Raw genomic sequence first — 14,782 nt, 5'->3', positions numbered from 1 at the left:
ATGTTTATCAGACCCAAGCAACAGCGATATAAAACACAGGTAAATCTTGTGAAGAGTCGAATCTCAGCTGCAAGACGAACAACATGCCGCTGTTTTGCCTGTTTTTCCCTGTTTTCATCAAATAAAGACTTTGAGAACGATCCTCGCCTCCCGCAGTCTGTATAGACTAAACTTCGACATGACACACTAATGTGACTGTGAACACACTAATGTGACTGTGAACACACTAATGTGACTGTGAACACACTAATGTGACTGTGAACACACTAATGTGACTGTGAACACACTAATGTGACTGTGTCCACACTAATGTGACTGTGACACACTAATGTGACTGTGACACACTAATGTGACTGTGAACACACTAATGTGACTGTGTCACACTAATGTGACTGTGACACACTAATGTGACTGTGAACACACTAATGTGACTGTGACACACTAATGTGACTGTGACACACTAATGTGACTGTGAACACACTAATGTGACTGTGAACACACTAATGTGACTGTGACACACTAATGTCACTGTGAACACACTAATGTGACCGTGAACACACTAATGTGACCGTGACACACTAATGTGACTGTGAACACACTAATGTGACCGTGAACACACTAATGTGACTGTGACACACTAATGTGACTGTGAACACACTAATGTGACTGTGACTGTGAACACACTAATGTGACTGTGTCCACACTAATGTGACTGTGTCCACACTAATGTGACTGTGACACTCTAATGTGACTGTGACACACTAATGTGACTGTGAACACACTAATGTGACTGTGTCCACACTAATGTGACTGTGTCCACACTAATGTGACTGTGACACTCTAATGTGACTGTGACACACTAATGTGACTGTGAACACACTAATGTGACTGTGTCCACACTAATGTGACTGTGACACACTAATGTGACTGTGAACATACTAATGTGACTGTGACACACTAAAGTGACTGTGACACACTAATGTGACTGTGAACACACTAATGTGACTGTGTCCACACTAATGTGACTGTGAACACACTAATGTGACTGTGACACACTAATGTGACTGTGATACACTAATGTGACTGTGAACACACTAATGTGACTGTGACACACTAATGTGACTGTGACACACTAATGTGACTGTGAACACACTAATGTGACTGTGAACACACTAATGTGACTGTGAACACACTAATGTGACTGTGACACACTAATGTGACTGTGACACACTAATGTGACTGTGACACACTAATGTGACTGTGACACACTAATGTGACTGTGACACACTAATGTGACTGTGAACACACTAATGTGACTGTGACACAAACACAATGACCTCATTTGAGTCACTACATGAATCATTTGTCACTAAGATCAACTTAAACTATGAAAATAGTGAGCTCTGTGATATGAACATTTCACATGATAAACCACATCAAAAGTCCATGTTCCTGTTGCTGCTGCTGCTGAACATGGACTCAGTCTTTCACCTGCTGCACATTTGTGCCCCACCGCCGCAATTTACGGAACATGTCGGCCTCGGTGAAACTGAGAAAAACAGCATTTTACTTTTTTCCCCCCAAATTTGTGATTTTCGTTTTTTTGCAGAATGTGAAAGTTGAAGTTATGGACAAGCCATTCGATGAATCAGATAACAGTATTTTTGCAGCATTAAAAGCATAAATAAAGCCGTTTAAAATGTGGTGTTTTCGGGCGCTCTCTGGACGTGCAGAGGGGTGTGACCGCATTTCCATATGAACAGCTGCGCTATTGTAGTCAGCCAATGGGCTGAGCCGCCAGCCGCATGGCTACTTGATAAGCAGCAACACAGGGAGCAACACGCGCTGTGTAACATCAGTTGAAAAATGGATCCTTCTGCTATCGCTTCGGAGCTTAACAGAGGTTGTTACAGCTCCACGCTTTTGGATTATTTCTGCGAAAAGTCCGCTTATCCAGATGGCTATCTAAGTTCTGAATCTGAAGAAAAGAAAATACTCTGCTCTCAAGAGAATCGTGTAGCGGGAAACTCACTCCAGAACTCATGTACAAGCTACCGAGCGACTCATTAGCAGCAGAAAGACAGTGGCAGGATATGAGGATTATCGGACATATGGAAGCAAACAGACGTTCTGTCGTCACTTCTGAGCTGACGACCTCCACGAAAAAGCCTCAGACAAAGCACAAGTTTGCCCGGACAAGCTTTTTCATAGGAGGCACGGAAGTCTGCAGAAGTACTTTCCTGTTCCTCATGGCGTAAGTAATGATTAATATTAAATATGCCTGTTTTAGTGTGCTGTTGTGGTCGTGTTTGTGTTGTGAGTGCCTATTTTGTTGAGCCATCACAAGCTAACTAGCCACGTAGCGCTGCTAGCCCAGAGCCGGCCGTGTCCCGCTCCTCTGCCTTTTAAGTCTAAAATACGACGTAAACGTCAGAATGTGAATAATGCAGAATAAATGGCATCACAAACACGCTTGAAAGTTGTTTTGGTGTGCTGTTGTCCTCGTGTTTGTGTTGTGAGTGCCTGTTTTGGTCTAAACCTGGTGAGCCATGATATCACAAGCTAGCTAGCCACGTGAAGCGTGTTATTCCCATATCACTGTCAACCCTAATCCTTTTTTTCCCCTTTCCAGAATTGGCAAAGACACCCTGACTGACATAATTAAACACTATGACGAAAATGGAGCAACACCACGATTGAGGAAGAAGCGCGCACAGCCACTGCCACGTTCACGCAGGTTCATCAGTCATGAAGTGATTCACACCGTTGTAGAGTTTATCCAAAACTATGCAGAAGTTCATTCCATAATGCTACCTGGTCCACATCCTGGCCATAAGGACTGGCATGTGAAGTTGCTCCCAACCCATGTGACTAAGGCCTCAGTTTGGCGTCTCTACGTGAAGTCTGCTAAGGAGCGTGGTAAGTGTAAAACATTATTTTGGTGATTTTCATGTTTTAATGATTAAAGTATAATTAACCATAAGCAACATCTGTTTTTTGCATCTGCAAAACTTCAGTGCTGCTCTCTGCTTAAGATATGTTTCTTCTGTTCTCATTTTTTTTACATTGTCGCCCTTGTCATCAGGTAGTGGAAAACAGCTCTCCTGAGTCTCACCTCAGTATCCCACAGCTTGTTGGAACGGCGGATGGCAAAGTGTTTGTCAAGAACTTGGACTGGCAGAAGCATCTGAGTCCCTTCTTCAGACGGCTTCCAAAGATCAAGAGTTATCAGCACTTCAGGTATTTATATTGAAACTCTCACATTGTGTTAAAAAAATAAATAGTTAATGAGTGTTTTATGTGAAATAGTTAGCCATTTCTTAAATGTCCTGTTATTTGTTTACAGCTTTGATGCCAAGAGCCGAGAGTCACAGCACAGAAGAGTGCACAGACGAAGAAGAGGATGAGGATGTGATCTCTGATGTAATTGGACTCTGGTGGTGTACATATCATATCTATTATCTCATATCTCATATATTCAAAGCCATGGACCCGTTGTAGTTCGTATACCTGGCCCTGGCATCTGTTTATAAGAGTTCTTCTATTAAGAGTGTTTTTTAAACTTCCTATAAGTTACTGTCCTTTCCCCCTGTATCTACTGCGTTGTAACATTAAAGGCTATCTTAACATTAAAGGCTATCTTATCTTATCTTATCTTTTGTTGTTTGTGTTGCACTGAATCACCTGTGAATTATGTTTATCGACAAATGCAATGAACCCTATTCTCATTCTGATTCTTTGATTCTATTCAGGGCCTTTTGTAATCCAAGTATTTCCATTTTAATATAGTAACTTCTAATTCTGATTCAAGTCCAGTTACCATCAATAACTCTCCTCTTGAGTCTTGAGTGACAGCTGTAGGGGGAGGTGCTGTCAGTGTGACAGGGGGGAGGGCTTATCTCAATGAGATGCAAATGAGCCCCGCCCCCTGTGACTCTGGGCTCACTCAGGTGAGAAACTTTAGAGGCAGTTTTCTCAGTGAAAGGGTTTGAGAGTTGTTTACATTCAAATGACCACAACTTACTTAAATATGATCAGATCTACATGAGTGAGACATCATTGGAAAGATTTGAATTCACACTTTCAGAATCTGTGAATAACTCTAAATGTCTCCGGGTAGACATGTAACTGGTTTTTGGCACGGTCAGTCACATGTGTGCAACAGTCTCACAACTGTTATTAGGCTGTAAAAATATTGTTTCTTATATTTTTATTGTTTCATTTTGTACATAATATTTGGCCCTCGACTCAGCTTGAGCGTCGAAATTCAACTAAAGAGTTTGTTTTGATGGACAGTGGCTCATGAGAGGGGAAACTTAACCTCCTTAAACGCTCCACGTGTTGAGTGCTGAGTCAGTTCAGGTGAACAGAGAACTACAGGGAACTACAGGGAACTACAGGGAACTACAGATGACTACAGATGACTACAGAGAACTACAGATGACTACAGATGACTACAGAGAACTACAGATGACTACAGATGACTACAGAGAACTACAGATGACTACAGAGAACTACAGAGGACTACAGAGAACTACAGAGAACTACAGGGAACTACAGAGGACTACAGGGAACTACAGAGAACTACAGAGAACTACAGAGGACTACAGAGAACTACAGAGAACTACAGAGAACTACAGAGGACTACAGGGAACTACAGAGAACTACAGAGAACTACAGAGAACTACAGAGGACTACAGGGAACTACAGAGAACTACAGAGAACTACAGAGGACTACAGAGGACTACAGGGAACTACAGAGGACTACAGAGAACTACAGAGAACTACAGAGAACTACAGAGGACTACAGGGAACTACAGAGAACTACAGATGACTACAGATGACTACAGAGAACTACAGATGACTACAGAGAACTACAGAGGACTACAGAGAACTACAGAGAACTACAGAGAACTACAGAGGACTACAGGGAACTACAGAGAACTACAGAGAACTACAGAGGACTACAGAGGACTACAGGGAACTACAGAGGACTACAGAGAACTACAGAGAACTACAGGGAACTACAGAGGACTACAGGGGACTACAGAGGACTACAGAGAACTACAGAGAACTACAGATGACTACAGGGAACTACAGAGAACTACAGAGGACTACAGAGAACTACAGAGCACTACAGAGAACTACAGAGGACTACAGAGAACTACAGAGGACTACAGATGACTACAGAGAACTACAGAGAACTACAGAGGACTACAGAGAACTACAGATGACTACAGAGAACTACAGATGACTACAGAGAACTACAGATGACTACAGAGAACTACAGAGAACCACAGAGGACTACAGAGAACTACAGATGACTACAGATGACTACAGAGAACTACAGAGAACTACAGATGACTACAGAGAACTACAGATGACTACAGAGAACTACAGAAAACTACAGAGGACTACAGAGAACTACAGAGAACTACAGAGAACTACAGAGAACTACAGAGGACTACAGAGAACTACAGATGACTACAGATGACTACAGAGAACTACAGAGAACTACAGATGACTACAGATAACTACAGAGAACTACAGAGAACTACAGAGGACTACAGAGAACTACAGATGACTACAGAGAACTACAGAGAACTACAGATGACTACAAAGAACTACAGATGACTACAGAGAACTACAGAGAACTACAGATGACTACAGAGAACTACAGAAAACTACAGAGGACTACAGAGAACTACAGATGACTACAGAGAACTACAGAGAACTACAGATGACTACAGAGAACTACAGATGACTTCAGAGAACTACAGAGAACTACAGATGACTACAGAGAACTACAGATGACTACAGATGACTACAGATGACTACAGAGAACTACAGAGAACTACAGAGAACTACAGAGAACTACAGAGAACTACAGATGACTACAGAGAACTACAGAGAACTACAGATGACTACAGAGAACTACAGAGAACTACAGATGACTACAGAGAACTACAGAGAACTACAGGGAACCACAGATGACCACAGAGAACTACAGATGACTACAGAGAACTACAGAGAACTACAGAGTACTACAGAGGACTACAGAGAACTACAGAGAACTACAGATGACTACAGAGAACTACAGAGAACTACAGATGACTACAGAGAACTACAGAGAACTACAGATGACTACAGATGACTACAGAGAACTACAGGGAACTACAGAGAACTACAGAGAACTACAGATGACTACAGAGAACTACAGAGAACTACAGATGACTACAGAGAACTACAGAGAACTACAGAGAACTACAGAGAACTACAGGGAACTACAGGGAACTACAGGGAACTAAAGAGGACTACAGAGAACTACAGAGAACTACAGAGGACTACAGGGAACTACAGAGGACTACAGAGAACTACAGAGAACTACAGAGAACTACAGAGGACTACAGGGAACTACAGAGAACTACAGAGAACTACAGAGGACTACAGAGGACTACAGGGAACTACAGAGGACTACAGAGAACTACAGAGAACTACAGGGAACTACAGAGGACTACAGGGGACTACAGAGGACTACAGAGAACTACAGAGAACTACAGATGACTACAGGGAACTACAGAGAACTACAGAGGACTACAGAGAACTACAGAGCACTACAGAGAACTACAGAGGACTACAGAGAACTACAGAGGACTACAGATGACTACAGAGAACTACAGAGAACTACAGAGGACTACAGAGAACTACAGATGACTACAGAGAACTACAGATGACTACAGAGAACTACAGATGACTACAGAGAACTACAGAGAACTACAGAGGACTACAGAGAACTACAGATGACTACAGATGACTACAGAGAACTACAGAGAACTACAGATGACTACAGAGAACTACAGATGACTACAGAGAACTACAGAAAACTACAGAGGACTACAGAGAACTACAGAGAACTACAGAGAACTACAGAGAACTACAGAGGACTACAGAGAACTACAGATGACTACAGATGACTACAGAGAACTACAGAGAACTACAGAGAACTAGAGATGACTACAGATAACTACAGAGAACTACAGAGAACTACAGAGGACTACAGAGAACTACAGATGACTACAGAGAACTACAGAGAACTACAGATGACTACAGAGAACTACAGATGACTACAGAGAACTACAGAGAACTACAGATGACTACAGAGAACTACAGAAAACTACAGAGGACTACAGAGAACTACAGATGACTACAGAGAACTACAGAGAACTACAGATGACTACAGAGAACTACAGATGACTTCAGAGAACTACAGAGAACTACAGAGGACTACAGAGAACTACAGAGAACTACAGAGAACTACAGAGAACTACAGAGGACTACAGAGAACTACAGATGACTACAGATGACTACAGAGAACTACAGAGAACTACAGATGACTACAGAGAACTACAGAGAACTACAGATGACTACAGAGAACTACAGAGAACTACAGATGACTACAGAGAACTACAGAGAACTACAGATGACTACAGAGAACTACAGAGAACTACAGGGAACCACAGATGACCACAGAGAACTACAGATGACTACAGAGAACTACAGAGAACTACAGAGTACTACAGAGGACTACAGAGAACTACAGAGAACTACAGATGACTACAGAGAACTACAGAGAACTACAGATGACTACAGAGAACTACAGAGAACTACAGATGACTACAGAGAACTACAGAGAACTACAGAGAACTACAGATGACTACAGAGAACTACAGAGAACTACAGGGAACCACAGATGACCACAGAGAACTACAGATGACTACAGAGAACTACAGAGAACTACAGAGTACTACAGAGGACTACAGAGAACTACAGAGAACTACAGATGACTACAGAGAACTACAGAGAACTACAGATGACTACAGAGAACTACAGAGAACTACAGATGACTACAGAGAACTACAGAGAACTACAGATGACTACAGATGACTACAGAGAACTACAGAGAACTACCAAATGCCACAAATAAGCTACAGGCGTAAAAATATGAATCTATGCGTTTAATAACTGAACTAATGACCACCACGGATCTGAGGGCCCCTGAGGGCCCCTGAGGGCCGTGGATCTACGACTCAGAAGTGATGTCTTGAAATGTTTCTGCCTGAAAAACTAAATCATGTAATAAATGCTGTGGAAATGGAATGTTTTGCCAAGTATAAACTATTGGACGTTACGTTTCGTGTCCATCAGTGTTTTCTGTATTACACAGACAAGAAACCTAAATACAGACTTAATCATGACTTTAGCATGTTTTGTAGATAAACGTGTCATCTGAATACATTTGACATGTTGTAGAATGATATGATTCAAAATCTATAATTTAAGAAATCACTGTTAGATCAAACATTCCATGTACTTAATAAGGACCAGAATTATTTCCATTGTCAGTGAAAAAGTTTCTTAAAACCAGTTGTTAAATATTTCATTTATCTCACACTGCTCTGCGCTGCTCTAGTAACTCTCTCTGATTGGTCAGTACGATCACGTGGTACACAAACCGGACACAGACCTACGTCACTTCTGGGCTGCAGTGTCTGAAGAGCTAAAGGCTAAAGGCTAAAGGCTAACTGGCGACATGCGCCACTGAGCAGCGCTTATTGACCTGAATGGGCGGCCATCTTGGCTGCTGGGGCTTGGGTAAAGTTCACATTTCAATTCTTTGTTACACTGATAAATTACATGGCAAGACACAATGCAATTCAACATGAAAAATGTTTAGTCCTGACTCTGGCACCAGCAGCAGGCCGCTCCATGCTGAGTCCTGACTCTGGCACCAGCAGGAGGCCGGTCCATGTTTAGTCCTGACTCTGGCACCAGCAGGAGGCCGGTCCATGTTTAGTCCTGACTCTGGCACCAGCAGGAGGCCGCTCCATGTTGAGTCCTGACTCTGGCACCAGCAGGAGGCCGGTCCATGTTTAGTCCTGACTCTGGCACCAGCAGGAGACCGGTCCATGTTTAGTCCTGACTCTGGCACCAGCAGGAGGCCGGTCCATGTTTAGTCCTGACTCTGGCACCAGCAGGAGGCCGCTCCATGTTTAGTCCTGACTCTGGCACCAGCAGGAGGCCGGTCCATGTTTAGTCCTGACTCTGGCACCAGCAGGAGACCGGTCCATGTTTAGTCCTGACTCTGGCACCAGCAGGAGGCCGGTCCATGTTTAGTCCTGACTCTGGCACCAGCAGGAGGCCGCTCCATGTTGAGTCCTGACTCTGGCACCAGCAGGAGGCCGGTCCATGTTTAGTCCTGACTCTGGCACCAGCAGGAGGCCGGTCCATGTTGAGTCCTGACTCTGGCACCAGCAGGAGGCCGGTCCACACACTGATCTGTTGGATGCAGTGACAGAGTGAATCCACTGGTCCATATTCACCTGCGACAGTGAAACATAGATCTGACTCGTCTGCATCATTGTGATAGGACACATTTTCACTGCGTGTCATGTGACCTAACGGCAGCATGTAGAGGTTGAACAGAAGGGGACCCAGGACTGACCCTTGGGGCATCTCACAGGTCAGGGTCATGTGGTCTGAGACACAGCTACAAATTTCAACAAAGTACTTCCTGTCTTATAGCATCTTTGAGGTGGGAGGGGCCATTTAATTTATGGCTTTGTAAGTCAGGAGTAGAATTTTAAATGGACTCAGGGTGCACGGTGGCAAAGGCGGTTAGCGCTCTTGCCTCCCAAGAAGGAGATCATGGGTTCGATTCCCGGACCAGACCTACATCACATGATCTCTCTGGGTGGAGTCTGCATGTTCTCCCCGTGTAACCGTGGGTTCTCTCCGGGTTCTCCGGCTCCTCCCACCGTCCAAAGACATGCATGTGTTAGGTAAAATTGGTGACTCTAAATTGGCCCTAGTGATTGAATGTGAGAGTGAAGTGTCTGTAATGTCTATGTCTCTGTGTTGGCCCTGCGACAAGTTGGCCACTGTCCAGGGTGTACCCCGCCTAAGGCCCGAAGTCACTGGGATAGGCTCCAGTCACCCGCGACCCCGAAAGGGAACAAGCGGTAGAAAATGGATGGATGGATTCTAAACTGGACAGGAGCCAGTGAAGAGATTCCAGCACTGGCGTAATGTGCTCTCTTCTTTTAGTTCCTGTTAGTAATCCTTCTGCTGCATTTTGAACCAGTTAAAGCTTTTTATGGAGCTTTTAGGACCTGCTGTGAGCAGGAGTTACAGGAGAATCTAGACATTACCAAATGCATGGATGAGTTTTTCACAATCACTTTTAGGCAGGATTCTTCTGATTTTATCTTTATTACGCAGATGGAAAGAGTCTGTTTTACAGGTTTGATTTATATGAGCTTTAAATGAGAGCTCCTGGTCAAATAAGACTCTGAGGTTTTTTACAGTTGAACTGGAGGCAACACTGACATTGTCCAGTGTGACTATCTTCTCAGATAGAGCGTCTCGTAGATGCTTAGGACCAGCACAATGACCTCGTTTTTTTCAGGGTTAAGAAGCAGATAATTAAGTGTCCTCCAGGTTTTTATCTCCTTCACACAAGCACTAAGTCTGTCTACTTGATCGCTCTGATCAGGTTTCATTGATAAATCTCTGTCTGCAGAGCAGTGGAAGTTAATGCCATGTGACCTGATCATGTGACCTAACGGCAGCATGTAAAGAGGAAACAGAACTGGACCGAGTACTGACCCCTGAGGCACACCGTAAGTTACTTTAGACTAATGGTTCTTAACCTTTTTGGAGGTACTGAACCCACCAGTTTCATAAGCGCATTCACCGAACCCTTCTTAAGTGGAAAACAAAACATAGGTATATATTTTACTGGTGCATCAACATCACTGTGTTCAAAGAACAACATTTTCACACAAAAACAAAAACATAATCATGAAAATTTACTGCAAATCAGTGACTTCTGCTGTTGCCTTTCACAGACCAGTTCAGAAATGCACCTTCACCATGGCAAGTGCCACTCTCATGTCATTTTCACAACAAAGCCTGTTCCTTTTCTTAATTTTTATGTCCAGCATCCTCGAAAAGGATTGCTCGCAAATATATTATATTATAGTATAGTAGTTATAGAGGTGGACAAGGGAATTGGCCCCAGAGGCTGACCTTTTGGCCCTTTTGGGGCCAGGCTGGTGCCAAAACTTAGCCCAGAAAGGCGGGCTTTGATACAGGCTCGACTCAAGGGCCTTTTTCGTGGTCCTTTTGGCCTTTTTGCGGCCAGGTCGGTGCAAAGATTTAGGCAAAAAAGAAGAGATTTCATACAGGATAGACTCTGGGGCAATTCTTCTGGTCCTTTTGGTCATTTTGAGGCCAGACGCCCAGTCTGTCTTAGCTCAGACTGATGACAGGTCTTATCCCAAAAGGGATTTTGATACAGGTTTGACTCTGGGCAATTTCCCTGGTCCCTTTGGCCCTTTTAGGTGCAGATGGTACCAAGACTGTGAGAAGTTTAGTTTATGTATACGTTCGTATGGAAATCTACTCAGTGTTGATATTTTGTAACAAATGTTTAATTTTCTGTTTCACGGATAAATCATTTGATTGTTTAAATAAGCCAAATTCTTAAGATTGCATTTGTTTTATTTGTAGAATTTATTTGTAGTCTTTTGTACAATTTATAGAATTGAATGATAATTTGCCTATGAAATTAAGTTAATATTATCATTTATGAAAAGAGATGCGAAAGAGAGTAAATGTACAAAACAAAAAAATGAATAAGTCCAGCCAATAAACTATTTTTGTACAGGACAAATCATTTATTTTTTGGCCATTTCCATGTCGTAGAATCGTCGACGTCTTGGTCATATATGACAAATTCTGCATATTTCAGCCACTGTCAAATCCAGTTTTTTTTCTATTCTGCCAGTGACACGCAGTGACACACAGTGACCGCCAGGGGTCAGGCTTCAACAGACAATGACTTGAACGTTCTCTGCTCGTGTTAAGTTTCATTTTCATTTCTTTTTCAGCTTCGTAATATTTTTAGCGAGTTCCATTGATACAACATTATTCAACACGGCACTTTTTTGAAAAAACGGTCGGTGAATCGACGAAATATAAGAAAAATAAAAGAATTTGGCATAATTTTGACAAAATGCTGATATTTTTTTTTCAGTCGGCTATAATTTTGACGGCTCGTTCGGGTTACGGCAAACAGACATATTATTTTGCTCTGCATGATAACAAATTAATTGTGACTTTAACTAGTGCAGTTTCAGTGCTGTGGTGGGCTCTGAACCCCGCTGTGGTGGGCTCTGAACCCCGCTGTGGTGGGCTCTGAACCCCGCTGTGGTGGGCTCTGAACCCCGCTGTGGTGGGCTCTGAACTCTGCTGTGGTGGGCTCTGAACCCTGCTGTGGTGGGCTCTGGACCCTGCTGTGGTGGGCTCTGAACCCTGCTGTGGTGGGCTCTGAACCCTGCTGTGGTGGGCTCTGAACCCTGCTGTGGTGGGCTCTGAACCCTGCTGTGGTGGGCTCTGAACCATGCTGTGGTGGGCTCTGAACCCTGACTGGAAAACTTCAAATAAGTTATTGTCCTGCAGGTGGCGACAAAGCTGTTTTACTACAACTTTTTCAAGGATTTTAGAGACAAAGGGAAGATTATAAATAGGTCTGTAGTTTAACAATAGGTCGGGATCTAGATGAGTCTTTATCAGAAGAGGTTTAATGACGTCATGTTTGAAGGACGTGGAACATAAACACTTTCTACTCAAGTATTTATTATATTATAGGTTGAATGGATGATTTTCCTGAGATGAGTCTCATTTCCTCGTGGCGTGGACTGCTGATTATTCCTGCCATGTGTCAATCATAGAACGCACCTACTGCTCACCTGCAGAGCCTGGTTCACCTGCAGAGCCTGGTTCACCTGCAGAGCCTGGTTCACCTGCAGAGCCTGGTTCACCTGCCGAGCCTGGTTCACCTGCCGAGCCTCGTTCACCTGCCGAGCCTCGTTCACCTGCAGAGCCTGGTTAACCTGCAGAGCCTCGTTCACCTGCAGAGCCTGGTTCACCTGCAGAGCCTCGTTCACCTGCAGAGCCTGGTTCACCTGCAGAGCCTGGTTCACCTGCAGAGCCTGGTTCACCTGCAGAGCCTGGTTCACCTGCAGAGCCTCGCTCACCTGCAGAGCCTGGTTCACCTGCAGAGCCTGGTTCACCTGCAGAGCCTCGTTCACCTGCAGAGCCTGGTTCACCTGCAGAGCCTGGTTCACCTGCAGAGCCTCGTTCACCTGCACTGCAGAGCCTGGTTCACCTGCAGAGCCTCGTTCACCTGCAGCCTCCTCGGCTCGTCCCCATGAGCAGCACGTTTCCCTGTGTCTAAGCGCATGGATCTATCATAATATAGTTCCCTCAGTGACGGGACAAAATGAAGACAGAGAAAGACAATTCGAGCTGACTCAGAAGAAGACGGAAATCTACGGGAGACGAGAGATGCGATGTGATCTGTTGCGCTAATAAACAAACGCAAGTCTAGCAGCGAGGCTTTTCTCTGCTTCCGCACGGGGGGAGTGGCATGTGCACGGGGGAGTGGCATGTGGACGGGGGAGTGGCATGTGGACGGGGGAGTGGCATGTGTACGGGGGGAGTGAGCATGTGGACGGGGGGAGGGGCATGTGCACGGGGTAGTGGCATGTGCACGGGGGAGGGGCATGTGCACGGGGTAGTGGCATGAGCACGGGGGAGTGGCATGTGCATTTCCGCTTGAGTTCTCAAATCGGCGAAAAATCGTCCATTGCGCCTTTAACTTGTAGGACTAAAATGATGACGTTAGAATCATTGTAATTGCCATGGACAGTGTTGGGAAAGTTAACTTTCTACATGAACTAGTTCAGTTCGTAGTTCATAATTCAATTCAGTTCACAGCTCCAAAATGAACTAGTTCAGTTCTTTTTTTCAATTTTGCGAGCTATAATTTTTCTACATTATTTCCACAGCCCAAATACAACCACAGGCAGCAATTATTTTATTAGTTTAATGCTGAAACTATATGTCAGATTTCCAATGTGAATCCTTCCTCAGATGACTTCCTCATCTGTTGCTTTAACACTTGTTTCTGTGTATCAGCCCAGTTAACCAGGTGCTTCAGTTCAATGAGCCGTTTCAGGTTTGCTGAGGACCGACCTTATCATAAAACTCTTGTAACTGGTCGTAGGGCGACTCCTGCTGCTCTGTTGCTGTTGCGTCCATGCTGCTTTTTGTTTTGATGCGCATGCGCAGTGCGCTGCAGCGCGCAAAATCTCTATCCATCTGCAATATTGCTATCGGCCTCTACAACTTTGGAGCTCTCACACTTGCCAGGCATAAGCTCTGTCGGGAAACATAACAGTGTGTTTTTCGCCTGGAAGTCTCTAGAAATCTGACACTTTATTGAACGAAATTTTAAAAAATCTATTCATGAACATTCGTTCAATGACCGCGTTCAGGCACAACACTGGCCATGGAAACCCTGCAGTGACAGTGGGTCAAGTATGTGTTTCATTAGCAAGGACCACGACTTCAGCTACGATGCAAAGTATTGACATACGAGAAACATGAACAACACAAATCTACAGAAATGGATGCTGTTTTGGGCCTTCTGGCGATGAGGCTGTGGGTATCACCCATCCAGGAGATGAATTAGAAGAAATAGAAGAATTAAAAGAGGGTGGGAGGGAGGGTCTGTGTGACCTGGATGCTTAAATAGTTCAGCCGCAGGAAGGGGCGTAAAAGGGGTGTGGTCCTGCCGCCGAACTTAAGATAACAAACTTATCCTAATTTAATGCTGCTTGTCTGATTGTAAGGTGTACTCATGTCTTGAAAGGCG

Source organism: Eucyclogobius newberryi, unplaced genomic scaffold (assembly GCF_026437365.1).
Source record: "Eucyclogobius newberryi isolate DKJ021-1_F unplaced genomic scaffold, fEucNew1.0.hap1 SCAF_3, whole genome shotgun sequence".
Taxonomy (NCBI): Eukaryota; Metazoa; Chordata; class Actinopteri; order Gobiiformes; family Gobiidae; genus Eucyclogobius; species Eucyclogobius newberryi.
This window is presented reverse-complemented; position numbering follows the sequence as displayed.